At 31.7% G+C, this 19,840-nt stretch overlaps 1 long non-coding RNA gene across 1 annotated transcript; it reads right to left on the bottom strand.

The window, feature by feature from the left end:
• Nucleotides 1–17,497: 17,497 nt before the first annotated feature.
• LOC110872174 lies at nt 17,498–18,519 on the bottom strand. The gene is made up of 2 exons (XR_002554235.2): nt 18,231–18,519; nt 17,498–17,893 (listed from the first exon to the last, which is right to left on the bottom strand). It is a non-coding gene; the product is annotated as an uncharacterized LOC110872174 (long non-coding RNA).
• Between the last annotated feature and the right edge of the window lie 1,321 nt (nt 18,520–19,840).

Genomic DNA, 19,840 nt, shown 5'->3' on the forward strand with positions numbered 1-19,840 from the left:
GAGCGAAATTAGAAGATTTTGATTTCGCCCGAAAGGCATTTGGTCCTTTGGAGCGAAATTAGCTCATGTATAAATAGTGCACTTGTTTGTTTCATTTGGCACGGAATCAGAATTTGTAACGAAGTGCTGCCAAACTGTTCTCAGGTTGTAATCAGTGTTAAATCAATCCAAGAGACATTATAATTACTTTGAGCGTCTGTTTCATTGATTCCGCCTTTGAATCGGATAAACAACTCTTCTGCTTGACTCATTCGGGTCCGACAACTATCCTACAACCTTTGTACCCTTTATTCTTTTTATTCTTAATTTATAATTTCTTCTCATTTGAATTCTCCACTTAGAATATATATATATATATATAGAAACGGGATCAAGAGAAAACGTCCAAAAGTGTGAGAACGGTGAGAACGCATCCTGGCCCAACACATGGCGCGGGACATTATCAGGGTCCGAGGGGTTTTTTTGTCTTTTCAATATTCTTCTTCTTTCCCTTCATTTTTAGCGTGCAAGATAATTTTGGCGTTAACTAGAATCATTAATTACTTGGCGTTTTACTATTTTTCCCGTATTTCTTCTCGTTGAATTAATTCTTTTTGTGTCACATAGTTATTTTTTTTGACGTTATGGCGTTTTCTAGGTCGTTTTTTTGGCGTTTTGGGTCTTTTTGTTAATAATTGATTACCATAGATTAATATTTTATAAAATTACAATAATATGAAATCAAAATAAACTAATAGTCTTCCGTGGATGGGATTACATCAGAGATGTACCCATCGCTTTGTTCATCACTTTCTTCAAATTCATCATCATCAAATTTTAGATTGGCGTATAACGCCATTAGCTCATCTCTTTTTTGCTACAACCTATTCTTGAATATCATTGCAACCCTGGATTTTGGATCGTTCGAATGTGCTAAATCACAGAGTTGTTCAATGAGAGATAGTCTCCTTGTCTTTAACATTTCCTCCATTAGCGTTGAATATTGCACCCCATGTTGATAAGTCACTTCAACCGTTCCTGCTTCTTCATGCATCACCCAACTGCTAAGTGTTGGTAGAGGAGTATCGTCAATGTTATCACCATCTTCTGTCGGAAATTTTCTCTTCAATCTTTTTATTATAGTTCGGGTTCTTTCACAATCGTTGGCCATTGGAACCCCAAGGGCCAGGATATCTTTCTGGACCCCTTCATTCATACCAAGCAGGGCTTTGATTGTCCTTACCTTCACCCTTCTCCTATCAGAGAACTTTAGGATGAATCGTTTCTCTTTCCTTTTAAAGCTCCATGCAATAACCCTAGCCATTTTTTGAAGTTTTTGGCGTTTTGGACAATATGTGGTGTTTTTAGTCAATGTTTTTGGCGTGTTTGAGGTTGTGTTCTCATGGTCATCTTTTTATATTGATTTTTTTCCTGTGCATGACAGGTAATTATGGTGTTTTGAAAAAGATAAATAAATTCAATTCCCCAAGTATTTGGCTTTCAAGATTATAAATGTTAGTAATTATGTTTCCGTCGTTTCATTTTACTGTTTTTTGCAGTTACCGTGTTTTGTTTTCAGATTCATCTGTTTTTATGGTGTAACACGTCTAATCTTTTGACGGCTGTAATTATGGCGTTTTGTTTTCCAATGACGTTTAGATAACGACAATGTTGTAGAAGGCGCTAGGCGCTAGTCGGGCGGTGAGGTACAGCCTAGGGATTAATCGGGACTAATCGGGATTAATCGGGATTAATCGGAATGGGATTTTTATATGTATTTTTTCAAAATTATATATATATACCCAATAATATAAAAATAATACTTCAAAATTCACATAAATACTTCAAGTTTCAGATAGTATGGTTCGATTTTGACCGATTTTGACCAATTTTGACCGCCTAGGACCGCCCAGGACCGCCTAGAACCGACTAGGACCGATTTTTTTCGATTTTGACCGACTAATATTGTCCGATTAATCCGATTTTTGACCGCCTAGGACCGATTTTGACCGCCTAGGACCGATTTTGACCGATTTTTGACCATAACCGATTAATTGACCGCCTAGCTCAAAATTAGGCAGTAGATGACCGCCTAGCGCCTAGGCGCCGATTAATCGGCCGCCTAGGCCGATTTCTGCAACCATGGATAACGATGAGACTTTTTTGTTTTATTTTCTTTGTACATTATTTTAAGCTTTTTTTTGGATTTATTATAATAGTACTTGTTAAAAGTAATTTTATTATAGTTTGGTAGTTTATGGGGCGTTTTATGGCATGATGGCGTTTTACAAGCATTTGCCCGTTCGGTGTTTTATTATATTTTTCATTATAGGATTAATGTACTTTTGTTGTTTTCTTACCTGAAATTACATAACAAACAACAGATAAAGAAAATTAAAAAAAAAAAACAAATAGAAGTAATTTATGATCTAAATCTTCAATGTCATTAGTCTATTTCTTCTTTTGAAACTACAAGAACTGTCACAAATAAATGGCGTTTTGGGTTTGGCGTGGTTTATTTTCTTTGTTCATGTGTTGAAGTGTCTTTGTGGATGTTGGAGACATAGATCGACTCCGTGTGGGTGGATGCTATCTGCCCATCGTCTTCATTATAATCATCGAGGCAAAAGCAGCATTTACACTCGGATAGGTCTCTTCTAATCATCCAAACCTTCTTTAAGAACAAAGAAGACAAAATGATATATGGGTGTCATCAGTCCCTCTTTCTAGAATTTTGTCCATCTTATGCAGCAAAATCTTACTCCACTCATCTAACAAATCATTCAGCGAAACTTCATGCAGAACATTACTGAGTATCAAAGAAAAGATGTTTGCCATCGTTGTATTTTTTGGCGTTTTACATTGAGTTTTATTTTTTTAGGAACCACTGTGTATTTTTGTGTGTTTTTTTGGTGTGATAAACGGAAGGTGGTGAGACGTTTCTATTTATAGGATTTTTTGGCGCGTAGTTTAGGCGGGATATTATTTTTATAAGAAAAAATGTAATTAACATTTATCTGGATGTAAGGCTTGGCGTTTATACATTATGGCGTTTTTGTAGCCTGAGAGCTTAAATAAAAACACAGAAAAAACTAAGCAGTGATAAAATTGGCGTTTTGTATTTATTTGGCATTTTATATTTCAACGGCGTTTTATGTGATAAATGATGTTTTACCTTTTTTACCCTTAATGAAGCGCGTCCACGTGATAAAATTGATGTTATTTACGAAAACGCCACCGCGCCAATCTAGTTGATAGATTGTTTTGATCGGACGATCCATAACCGTTCTCACACTTTCCACCGTTTTCTCTAAATCCTGACCCTATATATATATATATATATATATATATATATATATATATATATATATATATATATGAAAAGTGTAAAATACAATACGGCTTAACGTACATCACATATGACAACATGCGTGATTATGTGTATAACGTGCGTGATAAATGTTTTCATCATGCGTGATTAATGTTTTCCAACATGCGTGATTTGGGTCTTTTAGTTTATAACGTGCATGATTTTCAAATGAACGTGCGTAATTATCTGTCGTACGTGATGTACGTTAAGCCGTATTGTACGTTAACTGGCCTATATATATATATATATATATATATATATATATATATATATATAAAGTGTATTGTACAAAATGGCTTAACGTACGCTACGTACGTGATGTGAAATCGCATGTCATAAAATAGCATGGATGAAATCGCATGTGATAATTTTGATGAAATCACATGTTGGTTTTTTGTAACAATTTCGCATATGATAATTTTGATGAAATCGCATGTTGGTTTTTTGTAACAATTTCGCATGTGGTAATTATGATGAAATCACATGTTAAAAACCAACATGCGAAATTGTTACAAAAAACCAAAATGCGATTTCAATGTGGGATGAAGATCTGACGGCTGAGATGATCGCGTACGTAATGTAGGATAAGGGCTCTTGTACGTTAACCTAACTCTATATATATATATATATATATAGGGTAGGAGTTGGTTACAAAGCCATTTTTTCCTACAAAGTGTAGGAAGTCTCCTACATGTGACATGTGGCAATTGGAGTTTTTAATCAAAAGGGTATTAAGGTAATTTAATTATTATTGTAATTATGGATTATATTAATAGATTAACTAACTAAGCAGATAATTAAGGAAAGTAGATATCTCATTGAAATCAAATCGACAATTTCGTTTAAATTATACAATTGATACAACATATTCCCATAGCATTCATATTGCCTCTGGTTCTTCATAACATCTTTATTGATCAAAATCATGGCGTTAAATGTTATGGTTGATTGTGGTGATGGTAAAGTTTTATGATATTGCATAACTTGAATTTTTGTTTGATGTGTTGTAGCAATTGTATGATTTATCTAACAATGATTACGATATTGAATTAATGTTGGAGGGTTTCTTGACAGTGTGTTTTAACAGCAAGCAGACTAATACCGTTGTGCTTTAGGAGTTTATAATTGGATTAATTAGAGGATTTGTTGTCGTTATGTTTTAAACATACACAATGTAACATGTGTTTTACCAGCTGCAATACTTTATGAACAATTTCTTGACAATGTGTTTTACCAGCTGCAATCCTTTATGAATAATTTCTTGACGACGTGTTTTACCAATTACAAGTTAATTCACATTGTGTTATAGCAGTTTATGTTTTAGGAAGGAGATGTATTTTGTAATTATTAACGTGTTTTTAGGAAGGAGATGTATTTATAATTTCTTGACGATGTGTTTTACTAGTTACAGGTTAATTCACAACGTGTTATACCAGTTATTATTCACAAATGACATGTCTTTTGTGGTTTCTTGATCTTGTGTTATATAATTTTTGGGTTCTTCACGATGTGTTATATTGTATAACACACCATACAAGTTAAATGACGTTGTGTTATATTGTATGATTCACGATATGTTTTCTTGGGTTTGTTCACGATGTGTGATATTGTATGATTCACGATGTGTTTTCTTAGCGTTGTGTTTCTTCATGAAGGAGAGAAGGAAAGAAAGAGAGAGAGAGAGAGAGAGAGAGAGAGAGAGAGAGAGAGAATCGCTAGAAATGTGGAGTGATTTATGGGATGACTATTATTTCCATGTTTAAAACAAGCTAAATGACACATCTACCCCTAATTAATTAAATCATCCTATTTTTAAGACACACATATTACCAAAATGCCACCAAGATGATCTCAACCATCAAACACACTCATCCAATGGTCAAGATCACTTTCTACACTTTGTAGGAAAAGCACACTTTATAGAGGAACCTCACCCTATATATATATATATATATATATATATATATATATATATATATATACAGTTAGGTTCATTTGTAACTTTTAATTGTGAACACTTTTATAGTAAATCAATTGTCAGGATTTGATGATGAAAATACAGTACTGTTGTCACACCCCAACCAATGGCGGAAACATCGGGATGAGACGAAGTGTGAAGATTGCTAGAGACATCATAACGCTATTTGTGACAATATTTAGAAAATCCAAATTTCATTTCATTTCATAACTTCAAATAGTCAACATTACAAGATATTCAAATACGACAAGTTTAACAAAACAACATGATAACATAACAAAATTTTGATACAACATTTTAAACCCTAACGTCTATATGTGTATCTAGGCATCAACGCTACTTCATTTCATAGCATCATCGTCCTCAACCTGTAACATGTTTAAAATAAAGTTCAATGCAAAAGCAAAGGCGAGTATACAAGTTTGATACGTACATAGCAAAAGATAAGTTTGAACAATTCCTCATAGCAAGCATGTGATTCAAGATAAACATTTAAACATGGCATGTGTCTAACATATCAAACCAAGAAAACGCAATATGCTCAAGACATAACCTCAAGTTTACGGGCGGGTCGTTAATCCTATAGCGCTACATATGTCAAGGTTTGGCTCGTACGAAGTTAATGATAAGTTCAACACATAAGAATAACCCAAGTTTAAAGTATCAAGTCATCACGTATACAAGCATGTTATAGGAACGTTCATGTGTTTAATAAAGTGTTCATGTGTAAGTTAATAGGTAAACATGTTACACCCCAAAAGTGGTAAAAGTAAAAAGGGGGAAATACGAGTATACTCACAAAGTTTGCATATGTTTTCCGATTATCCAATTGTTGATGAGTAGAGATTTAGAGTCCGAATGTATAAGGGTTAAGGTTCAAGTATGTTTAGAGTCGAGATTCGGTGTTTAAAACAACATAAAAATAAGATATGAGAATAACATGGAAAATAATCATTTAGTACATATGATGCTTGTTCTTGACACTAGGAAACTCGAAGGAGTTTAGATGTTTTCATGGAACAAGGTTCCATTAGAATCGTGACAAGTTATCATAGTCTAGGATGATGTAATCTAGTACCCCGACATATGAACACTAGTTCATCATCAAAGATTCGATTATTCGAATAATATATTTAGGTTATATAATATATGTCCAATAGTTCAAGCATGAGGTAGAAGATTAAAATCTTCATTTTGGTACCTCTAAATGTCATAGAAGTCATGTAGGAGGTAGGAAGATCAAGTCTTCCATTTAGGCACCTCTATGTGTTCACCACTACACTTGATGTAAAAAAAACAACCAAGGAGGGTCATGAACATACAATAAAGAATAAGAAATATACACACTAACTAAGAGAAATCATCAAATCATGTGAGGATTGTATGTTTGGACAACCCAAGTTGTTCCATAATCACTCATGTATCAAAGACAAAGTTTGACATGACTTGTGGGTTAAAAACCCTAAACAAAACACCAAGTTTATGAGGTTTAATCCTCTGATTTTAAATGTCTCAACCTTGTTTTTAAGCTTAACCAACCATGGGATAAGTTGTAAGCATTAGGACATAGGTATGAGATGTGTTGGACACAAGTTGCATAGGTTTAAACAAGTTTTTGATGAACATAAAAACAAACAGAAAGTTTATGGACTATTTCGGGGCATTTCCAGGTCTGATTTCTCCAAGGAGAAGTCTAGGAATCGAACCCCATGATTATACAAGCAAGTAGGAAAAAGAATCGAGTGAATCGGATAAGAATTGAGTGAGTTATGCTCATTTTCGTGAAGGGGTGTCAATCTACTCGAACCCTTGCTTTCAGCTACGGTTTGGTGGATGTTTTGTGAGTTTTTAGGGTTGCAAAAGTGGTAGGGAGGCTGGTTATAAGTGGTATTTATAGGGGGAAGGATTAGGGTTTCAATGGGTTGGGCTTTGGAAGTGTTTAGAAGGGGTTACACCTTGAAACTAGCCCACAAAACCCAACTATATGGGCTGAATTTTGCTGAATTGGGGCTGCCATATTTCTTTATTTTTTTATTTTTTTTTAAAACATTATAATGAGTAATTTTGTTAGTTAAGTTGTGTAATAATGTGCAACAATGTTTCTCCTAACTTGTAACAAGGTGAAATATGAAATAAAACATGATTTAACTAGGTAAAAAGTGTAATGTACAAGTTTTATTTACGAAGCAAGTTCCGTATTTTACAACGATTACGATGAAAGAATGGTTATAAGAACACAAGATTTCCAAAGATAGAATTTCACGTAAGGTTTCTAAATGTAGGATGTTTGAAAACGCAGGGCGTTACAGTCTCCCCTCCTTTAGGAAATTTCGTCCCGAAATTTATTCAAGAGGAAGGCTTGAAAGAGTTTTTGGCATAAAGGTGATCATTAAGAATTGAAACTTGGGAAGTTTGAAAGTTTTGAAAAGTACCAAATTTTGGAGAACGTCAAGGTAGATTTGCAAGGGGAAGTTTTTAAGGATAGTATAAAAAAATCATACTTTCGTAAAACCTGTTTATTGAGAGGAACGAAAAGGTTTGTTACTTTAAATAAAGCAATAGAGGTATACTAAGTATAGTTTCACAAGAATCAAGAATAGGGAGGCTATTTTATAGGTAACGAGGTAAGTTAGGACTCAAATGTTTAAACAAGCTGGATTGCGAACGAGTTTTGTATAAAATAATACGAGTATAGAATGAACGAATGACTCTTAAAGAGTACAAGTATGTGAATAGCATAAGTGTTGGATAGATGAACGTAGTGTGTTAAGGATGAAGTCTCGTCATGAATAATCGGATATAATGCGTTTGTGAGTTGCGTGAAGTTGTATTAGGTCCAAAAGGTCTGCAACACACTGAATTTCTCATGGCACGTTTTACGAAAGTTTGGTAACATGGTGAAAACACTTATATATAGGAAGTACCAGCGGCGTATCCACCATGTTTTAACCACATTACGTCCGTTTCGTTACTTGGGGTCATGTTACGTTCCGTGTCTTACCATACACAGTAGTACACTCTATGGTTCTCATACGCCTATCACTATAATCCCGTGTGCACCCGCGATTATACTGATCGTCGCATGATCCACATAGCTTGTACTAGTTATGTATGAATCAAGGTATACATGAATTTGAAAATAAGAATGTGTACGTAGAAGAATGTCGTATGTAAGCATGTTTATGTTTAAGCATGTATGGGACCCACGTAAGCGAATCCCTCGGATTACGCTCGCGTATAGGTACGAATGTACGAATCATGAGTAAGGATGAAAGTATGAGCATAAGTTTAAGTATGAATACGCATGTATGTATGAGCATAAACATAAAATGTGTAAGTAGTATGTGTACAAGTAGAAGCGCAAAACGTATAAGTAGTATGCGTATAAGTAGAAGCATAAAACGTATGAACATAGGTGTAGGTATGAAAAATAAATATTGCGTATATAGTGTTTGTTGGGACACCACGGATCTAAGTGTATAAAGCATTCAAAAGTTCGAGTATGTAATACGAATGATATAAATGATGTTATCGCGAGGTATCGACCAAAATGTGTACGATGATATGCATGTATAGTTGTTTAAACGAAACATTGAGTTTATTGAATCAAATTTAGATTGAGCTTGGTTTAAAAGGGTAGAATATAGTTTGCATATGTAAGAGTATATAAAGTACTTATTGGTCATGCATATCGCATTTCGTAATGAATGGAAATGCTACCTTTGTTTTAAAAGAGTTTACGAGATCCGAAGATGGTCGGTCCCTATGAAGTCTTCTTGCCCACGTGTTTTGAAAAATAGGTGTAGGAAAAATGTAAGTTCGTTTCATCTAACAAGAAATTTTGGAGTTTTTTTGTGAATACGTTGATCCTTGGAAAAGGGATTTATCAAAGGTCTTAGTGTTCATTTTAAAGGGTTTAGACAAATGGTTCGTTGATGTTGGAAATATTCTTTGGTAAAACGATCTCATAATATCTATAAGATCCTATAGGTAATTGAGAAAGGTTGGTTTGGTTTCAATTTAGAATGGAAGTCTCTAGTATGACGATATAATGTGAGCAAGTTTTAGTGATTAAGTCGAATACGAAGTTCATGGGCAAGAGTTTCATTGGGCCGATTAAATTGATAGGTAGCATTTCGTAAGGTTTTGAAGTTTGAGTAATAAAACGTTTTAAGACATGATTATGAATTTCGCGTATATGAGTTGAGTGAAAATAGATTGTAGAATAAAAGTACGTTTGATAAAACAATGTATTTCGAAATCTGTATGAGTGGGTATTTTTAAATAACATTAAACAATTTGGGTATAAAGTATGATCGAGTTTGCATAATAAGATGTTTCGAAAAAGAAGTTTTGGTAACGGTCACCTAAGTAAGGGAATCACCCCTAACTCGTTGGTGAGGTCGTTTTAAGGGAAGAGGGGTGGAGTCAATCGTCAAGGTAAGGGAGTCACTCCAATCTCGATGATACCTCTCCACTAGTTGTTACAAGGAATATGAATTTAAATTATATGAAAATCATGCATATATAAATGTATCGAAAAGGTTCGATATGTTGTGCGTGTGAAAAGAGAAATCAAAGGTAAACTCGAGGTTGAAAGATTGCATCGTATAAAATGAACAATAGAAACACATGTTTGACCAAAGTTTGGAGTGTTCCAAACGGAACTTTGACTAACCAAAGTGGTCGAAAAGTCTTTTGAATTTGAGGAGCATGCTTTGGCCTAATAGGTAAAATACTCTCGCCGACAGGTCGGTTAACGGTATTTACCCTTCCGGTTACTACATGTCTCAAATCAATCGAAATTTCGAGACTTGGCGGGATTTATGAAAAAATCAAGGAGTGGAACTAGTCGACAAGGTGCGGGTTTCACCCCTATCTTGACGATTTCGTATCCTAAGTGTGGTTGGTACTCGTCGGGTCAAAATTTAAATTTCGACATGTTGACGAGGGTCCACTAGAATTTGAAATTTGAGATTTGCCATTTAGATGTGGATTTCACTCCTAGCTTAATGGCGATATCTCGTGTAAAAAGAAGAATAGATAGATTGAGAGTCGTTCACTAAATTGTGGGTTTCACGCCTATTTTGGTGAATTCGTCTCATTTGTACAATATGAGTGTTGTCGGATTTAGAATAATCAAGTAAAATGCATGAGGGAAGTGTGTGTTGAAGGAAATACACAAGCAAGTATAAACACATAAGAAAGCATATCAAGAATGGTACTTAAATAATGAAATGATAAAACAAGTGTTAACACATAATAGAACAAGCTTTAATGCGTACGAATAACATGTCAAATATTACACATGAGTAACATACATGTTTAAAAGAGCATAAATAAGTAACAAATAGGGTATCATGTAGTAGTCCAAGCAAAGCATACGAATAAGGCTCTAAAACTATAGACTAAGTGAAAGCATTCCTACTTTTCCTAATTCCCTATAGTTATGGCTCTGATACCAATCTGTCACACCCCAACCAATGGCGGAAACATCGGGATGAGACGAAGTGTGAAGATTGCTAGAGACATCATAACGCTATTTGTGACAATATTTAGAAAATCCAAATTTCATTTCATTTCATAACTTCAAATAGTCAACATTACAAGATATTCAAATACGACAAGTTTAACAAAACAACATGATAACATAACAAAATTTTGATACAACATTTTAAACCCTAACGTCTATATGTGTATCTAGGCATCAACGCTACTTCATTTCATAGCATCATCGTCCTCAACCTGTAACATGTTTAAAATAAAGTTCAATGCAAAAGCAAAGGCGAGTATACAAGTTTGATACGTACATAGCAAAAGATAAGTTTGAACAATTCCTCATAGCAAGCATGTGATTCAAGATAAACATTTAAACATGGCATGTGTCTAACATATCAAACCAAGAAAACGCAATATGCTCAAGACATAACCTCAAGTTTACGGGCGGGTCGTTAATCCTATAGCGCTACATATGTCAAGGTTTGGCTCGTACGAAGTTAATGATAAGTTCAACACATAAGAATAACCCAAGTTTAAAGTATCAAGTCATCACGTATACAAGCATGTTATAGGAACGTTCATGTGTTTAATAAAGTGTTCATGTGTAAGTTAATAGGTAAACATGTTACACCCCAAAAGTGGTAAAAGTAAAAAGGGGGAAATACGAGTATACTCACAAAGTTTGCATATGTTTTCCGATTATCCAATTGTTGATGAGTAGAGATTTAGAGTCCGAATGTATAAGGGTTAAGGTTCAAGTATGTTTAGAGTCGAGATTCGGTGTTTAAAACAACATAAAAATAAGATATGAGAATAACATGGAAAATAATCATTTAGTACATATGATGCTTGTTCTTGACACTAGGAAACTCGAAGGAGTTTAGATGTTTTCATGGAACAAGGTTCCATTAGAATCGTGACAAGTTATCATAGTCTAGGATGATGTAATCTAGTACCCCGACATATGAACACTAGTTCATCATCAAAGATTCGATTATTCGAATAATATATTTAGGTTATATAATATATGTCCAATAGTTCAAGCATGAGGTAGAAGATTAAAATCTTCATTTTGGTACCTCTAAATGTCATAGAAGTCATGTAGGAGGTAGGAAGATCAAGTCTTCCATTTAGGCACCTCTATGTGTTCACCACTACACTTGATGTAAAAAAACAACCAAGGAGGGTCATGAACATACAATAAAGAATAAGAAATATACACACTAACTAAGAGAAATCATCAAATCATGTGAGGATTGTATGTTTGGACAACCCAAGTTGTTCCATAATCACTCATGTATCAAAGACAAAGTTTGACATGACTTGTGGGTTAAAAACCCTAAACAAAACACCAAGTTTATGAGGTTTAATCCTCTGATTTTAAATGTCTCAACCTTGTTTTTAAGCTTAACCAACCATGGGATAAGTTGTAAGCATTAGGACATAGGTATGAGATGTGTTGGACACAAGTTGCATAGGTTTAAACAAGTTTTTGATGAACATAAAAACAAACAGAAAGTTTATGGACTATTTCGGGGCATTTCCAGGTCTGATTTCTCCAAGGAGAAGTCTAGGAATCGAACCCCATGATTATACAAGCAAGTAGGAAAAAGAATCGAGTGAATCGGATAAGAATTGAGTGAGTTATGCTCATTTTCGTGAAGGGGTGTCAATCTACTCGAACCCTTGCTTTCAGCTACGGTTTGGTGGATGTTTTGTGAGTTTTTAGGGTTGCAAAAGTGGTAGGGAGGCTGGTTATAAGTGGTATTTATAGGGGGAAGGATTAGGGTTTCAATGGGTTGGGCTTTGGAAGTGTTTAGAAGGGGTTACACCTTGAAACTAGCCCACAAAACCCAACTATATGGGCTGAATTTTGCTGAATTGGGGCTGCCATATTTCTTTATTTTTTTATTTTTTTTTAAAACATTATAATGAGTAATTTTGTTAGTTAAGTTGTGTAATAATGTGCAACAATGTTTCTCCTAACTTGTAACAAGGTGAAATATGAAATAAAACATGATTTAACTAGGTAAAAAGTGTAATGTACAAGTTTTATTTACGAAGCAAGTTCCGTATTTTACAACGATTACGATGAAAGAATGGTTATAAGAACACAAGATTTCCAAAGATAGAATTTCACGTAAGGTTTCTAAATGTAGGATGTTTGAAAACGCAGGGCGTTACAACTGTATTTTACGATTTAATGATGTAAGTCAATGGTCAGGATTTGTTCACTCAGTTCACAAATACACTAATGTTCACTTTAGAACACGCCCTATAGGCTAGGAGTTTGCTACAAAGTCCAAATTTTTTAAAAAGTGTAAAAAGTTATAAAACACCAAAATGTCAACCATAAAACACATCCAAAAACCACAAATAACAAAATGAAGATTACTAAGAGCTTGCTACAAAGTCCAAATTTTCTAAAAAGTGTAAAAAGTTATAAAACAATAAAATGTCAACCATAAAACACATCAAAAACCACAAATAACAAAATGAAGATTACTAAGAGCTTGCTACAAAGTCCAGTTTTTCTAAAAAGTGTAAAAAGTTATAAAAGACCAAAATGTCAACCATAAAACACATCAAAAAACCACAAATAACAAAATGAAGATTACTAAAACATCATATATGTGGGTTGTGTTTTGTGTTTTGGATGATAAGTCTCTGATTGTCGAGTGACAAAATTAATGTGTTTTATGTTGATTAGCATGATGGGTTTTATTTTCATAGTTCTAAGATTGTGTGTTTGAAGTTTTATGGACTTTTATAGTTTGAATATGGTATTTTAGTAATCTTCAATATTATTTGTGGGTTCTTGGTGTGTTCTATAGCTGAAATTATAGTGTTTTATGACTTTTTACACTTTTTAAGAAATTTGGACTTTTTATACGAAGCTCACGTCCACCCTATATATATAGTTTATCATATATTGGTTGCATTATCTATCTACTTCTACTTCTATAGCAAATAAATATCAAATTTTACACATGTCAACACCATATTTCACCTCACCAATTTTTTTTTCTATCCAAATCACTTTATGACCCAAAATAAATAAATGTTTTATAAAGTAGGAAAGAGTAACTTAATCGTGTTTTAGCATTATTATTTTCTATTTTCACTCATTTGTGACATAGTAAATTAATCATTAATTATGGAAATATTTTTTCGTTATGTATAAACCGTTAACTTAGATCATTCATAATAACTAATTATTGATTAAATTTGCGTAACATTTATTAGTAAGAACAACAAATCTAATTTATGACGTACCACTAAAACTATTTTTATTTACTTAAAATAAAAGTTATATTTAGAAGATACACAGTATTAAAATAATATTATTTATATAAAGTATTGAATGTAATGTTATATATATGTGTGTGTGTGCGTGTGTAATATACGTGCCATTATGGTATTTTTAGTGTTACTAATTAGCATAGACCGTTTTTTTTTTTTTTTATATAAATTCAAGTTACTTGTGTTAACTATAAGGTAATAAATATACATTAGTTTTTTTTAAATGGCTAAATCTTACTCCCCAAAATTACTCTTAAAATTTGCTTCTTTTTGCCTCTTGTGAGGTTCGAACCCCAGCCTATGCTCGAAAACACCAACACACAGTTATATTAAGTTTTTTACAAAGTATATTATTATATCGTTTCTATTGATAACATCTAATACTAATAAAAGAATCATGTTAATGCCATATGGTATTCTCTCCTTAAAATTATATCTTAATATCATGTGGCATTCTCTCCTTTAATATTATTATTATTATTAATATTCTTCTTATTATTATATTATATCATATTAGTATACAATTTATTGATTTATACACAACAACAAATAAATACATATTGTTAGCATATCATATTAGTATATCCAATTTATTAATCTATACATAAGTATAGATAAATATGTAATACATAAAAATTTATCTTTTACTAGTATAGTATTTTATTTATATATTTTTATTTTCATATGTGCCATTAATTTTTTTTTTAATCATTGCTGATCAAACCAAATTAGGTTATGTATTATAGATGTAGATTGTCTAATCCAACCAAATAATTTGTTTGCGAATAACTACACATAGGTATCTCTTAATTTAGCAATATTATTATTTTATTAATAATATGTTAGATTAATATCCAATTATTATTAATATATAACACATGTGGTGTCCGATACAAAAAAAAACTTTATTGCGAATATAACTCTTTATTCAACTAATTTTATACCGTCGTGCCAATAAACCTATAAAAACGAATATTGTACATAGTTTAAAATTTAAATTATATTTTATATAATTTAGATTATATTTTAATTTATTTTTGTAATTTAATATCAACAATGATTAAGATAAATAGATGATATTTACATAGCTTTTTAAGTTCACATTTGAGCGATGATATAAATTAATGGGGTGAGTTTTATTTGGATTAAAAAACAATAAATTAAATAAGCAAAATGATAAAAATGTCCCTCGCTAAACTGACTTTTTTATGAAGTTAATGGGTGGATGAAAATGGCAAAAAAAAAAGCAAAACTCAGGAACAAATGAGAAAAATTGTTATTGCTATTTATTATTATTATCTATTCGTAATTATTATATATTATAAAATTATGAATTATTATTATCTAAGTCACTAGGTTATAGTTTATGCGTTACACGAGTATACGTAACATGTTGTCTTTATTCAATTCGTGTAATACACGAGTCTATAAACTAGTATATAATACACAATTCTATAAGCTAATGTATTATTTACAAGTAATGCAACAACGTGGTATTATTAAAAAGATATTATACATTGGATATAAAATACTATATTACTGTAATTAATATAAATTAAAGTCGAATTGTTGTGCTACTTTATTACTTTATAATAAAGATACAACTTCATGATATCTTTCAGTCTCTTTATGGATTATCTAGAGTTGGTCAAAGTGTTTTAAAAAATAATTACAAATAATAAATGAAAATAATTATTAAAATAACATGCTTTAAGCATTCTTGTTCATATTACGTATTTTAAAAGTTAAAGGTAAATGTAAATGAGGGTGAGTTTTTTTCTAAACTAGTGTTGGTGAAAAAATTATTTACTAAAATAGTGTTCCTTGAAAAGTATTTATCAAAATAGTATTTCTTATTTATTTTTTATTTGTCTTTTATTTTTTAATCAACATATTAAACTTTGATTTAATATTTCAATTGAATTAATCAAGTATTTATTTTTTTTATTCTTTATTATTAATATTTTTTCAATCAACCCAATAATTTTTTATTTCTTTGATTTTATGTTTTCTTTTCAATCGACACTAGCTCTTTAAATGAATCGAACGATCAATAAACCGTCCATGGCATGAAGTTCATTTATATTCGTGGACACATGTTTTGTTCGTCAGTTATGTTCGTGAACTTTTTTTTTGTTCATTTACATTCGTTTGTGCCCATTAATTTAAACAAACGAATATGAATAAATTGCCATTTAAATCGAATGAGTTTTCCATTTAGACATTTATGTCTAATAATAGATGAACGTGACATCCGTTAAACGTTACACCTGCTAATATTGAATTCCTTCCATACATAAGTATTTCTTACACTTATATGTCTTGTTAAAAAATGAATAAATTCACCATAGAAATATGGCAGACTTCATGTGATTATCGAAAACATATGAAAATTTTCTAATATTAAATTAGCATGTCTATATTTGAATGCAAAAGAAATGTGACAAAAAAAATGAGAACGAAGAATTAGACTTTTTGAGGATAGGGTTAAATGGCAATTTATTCCTATTCGTTCATTTTGAAAAAAAAATATAAATAATTAAAGAATAAAAAAATAGATACTCGAATAATTCAATAGAAATAGAAAAAAAGTTAATATGTTGTTTAAAAAAGAAAAAGCAGATACAAACAAGAAAACACTATTTTGGTAAATAGTTTTCAAAGAACACCAAACAGTAGTTTTTTCCCATGTAGGTGTAGATAGAAAACTTATTTACCAAAATACGTACTTTGAAAAGTATTTACCAAAATGAGTATTTTTAAAAAGTTACCTTTTTTCACTTCTAATTTTATTGGATAAAAATTACTTCTTTTTATAAATATCTAATATTAATTAACAAGGGTTGAAGGAAAAAAAATATGGTAAACTTAGAAAATGGAATCGTAAGATTTAAAAAAACGTTTTATAAATGTTTCTTCAATTTTTTTTAACAGTTTTCTTTAATTATTTTTGAAAGAATTCTAATAAAATTTCTTAGTTTTTTCACAAATATTTTCTTTTAACTTTGATAATTATGTTAATTTTATAAATGTTTTTTCTTTTTACTTTTTTTTTTAAACTTACATGTATCTTTCGTTAGGGCCGTGGATTAGCAGGTCCAACCCGATGTAAAACAAAACACAACCCGAACCGGCCAATCTTTTTTACTACAAAACAAAATACAAATTTATATTAAAAGTTATATTTTAATTACATAATTCAATGACAATTATAAATATTAAAAGTTTAATTACATAAAATTCAGTGACAATTATCAATAATATCTACATTGTTTTTATTAATAAGAAGTGTAAATGGGAAAATTTGGTATATAATTTAAAAGTAAATAATTGTTTCAAACCAAAAAGAATGAATATCTACATATGAGAAAAAAAAACATATATGTAAATCATATCTAAAATAATATCTATGTCATAAAACAGATATACAAAACACCCCTTATAACTGCCTTGGCATTTAACCTCTCATAACTGTTGTAACTGCCTTGGCAGTTAACCTCTCATAACTGTTTTGACAATTAACACACACGTTATATATACTATTGTATGTTGTTATTTAGAGGGATGACATTTGTATCATATGGAACATATAGATTGAAGATTCAATACAGATTTCCCAGTGGTTTTATAACACGTTATCAGCACGAACGGACTCTTCACGGAAAAATTACCGGCGATCTTCAACATCAGGAATTCATTAACACCATTTTGGTTTCAGATAATTTCTGTTCATCACAATCCGGGTACGCCATCAAATCTCCACACTATATTCAAAATGCTTCCATGTTATCAGTATAGCATTGTGTATCCAATAATGAAAAAAAATATCGAATTTACAAGAAAAAATTTTCTACGACGGCATGCAAACAAACAACCTTTTTTTTGTTCAAGTGTTTTGAAACTGGACTTCTAATTTGATTCTTTGGATTACAAAACATAGGTTTTCCTTTTGAACTTTAGAACAAATTAGGACTGCCCTGTTATCCAAAAACGAAATCTATCATCACGAAATCGAAAATATAGTTTTTTTTCTAACAATCCGGCGGTCACTGCCGCCACAAGCAACCGAACAAAACACACAAATAGGGGTTTATATCTTACCCGAAAACCTTCCTCCGGTGATTCAACTCACCGGCAGCGACGACGCAGTTCCTCCGATATCCGACTGCTTAACCGGAGAGTAGTTGTCGGCGACAACCACGAAGGACAGGAGCATTGACGCACCGATCTTTACACGGAGATGAAACCCGTAGATCTTATATCTGGTGACTGAAAATACCCACCTGCGGAGGCATCTTCTACTCGACGATGACGAAGTGGTTGTTGAGAGGTGTTGTGGTCCTTCAATGGCCAAATCCAGATGAGAGACGAAACATATATAAGATTATTTCATTAATATTTAATATTCAATATATAATTTATAACAAATGTTGCTTTTAAGATTTTAAAAGTTGTTGTGTTTTAAGAGTTGTCTCCCACCGAAACAAAATATATAAAATTGTTTCTTACACATGTGCTTTAACAGTTGTCTTCCACAGAAACAAAATATATAAAATTGTTTCTTACACATAATTGTTTATGAAAAAAAAAAAATGAAAAAAAAAAGGAATTGATTTTTTTTAAGGAACTGATCTTTTGAGATAACTATGGAAAATAATTTTCGAATTCCTTTGGAAGTTTGACTACAAAACTATACAAATCTTGACCGGAACAAGGAAAATAAATTTCTGAATTTTATTCGAAGTTTAATATTTTTTTATTATATTCAAATTTTTATTTAAATTATCAAAACATAATTTCTATTTACAATCAAAATCATACAAGAGTTTCCAAATGCTTACTCTATTATTAAAATGGCGTAAAGTATAGAACCTGCAGTTCTACCTATAGAGAACCTGAAGTTCTCCTATAATATGTATTTTGTATTATGGCTTGTTTTTAAATCCATGATTTTTTTTTCTCATTTGTGGATAAAACGTCGAATTTATCAAAGCTTGAATTCACCGCACTTAACATCTCGGGTAACAACTACCTCCCATGGACTCTTGATGCTAAAATTCATTTGATAGCAAATTATTTGGGGGAGACAATTATTAAGGCAAATAAATATGGGATGTCAAATCATTGGTCCCGCGCATGTCGCACCCCTAAACACCTCATTGAGGCATCTCAACGCATAATGAAAAGAATGTTGAAACTAATCTGATTGAGGATAATGTACTTCTTATGCTTTACTTTTCATACTGTGACCTTTGTATTTTGAAACTCTTGCAATGTTTCATTTTACTTCTTTGCATTAACTTTTATTAATTTTTATTTCCTGAAGAAATATGTATACTAGCTCCAGTAAAACTATTATTAGTGATGAATGTCTAGTAGATAGCGGTAGTACTAACACTATTCTCAAATATATGAAATTTTTCTCTGAGTTGTCTTCGGCAGAGACACCGATTAGTACTATCCTTATCGAAGGCTCCGGTAGAGCACACATAACATTAACTTCGGGTACCAAATTAACTATTGATAATGCATTATTTTCTACTAAATCCAGAAGAAATTTACTTAGCTTTAAAGATATTCGAAAAAATGGTTACCACCTAAAAACAATATCTTCAAATAATATTGAATATCTTCAAATTACTTCAAACAAAAATGGCCAAGAAACAATTGTTGAACAATTGGAAGCCTTATCCTCTGGATTATATTGTACT

The sequence above is a fragment of the Helianthus annuus genome, chromosome 1, assembly GCF_002127325.2.
Source record: "Helianthus annuus cultivar XRQ/B chromosome 1, HanXRQr2.0-SUNRISE, whole genome shotgun sequence".
Lineage (NCBI taxonomy): Eukaryota > Viridiplantae > Streptophyta > Magnoliopsida > Asterales > Asteraceae > Helianthus > Helianthus annuus.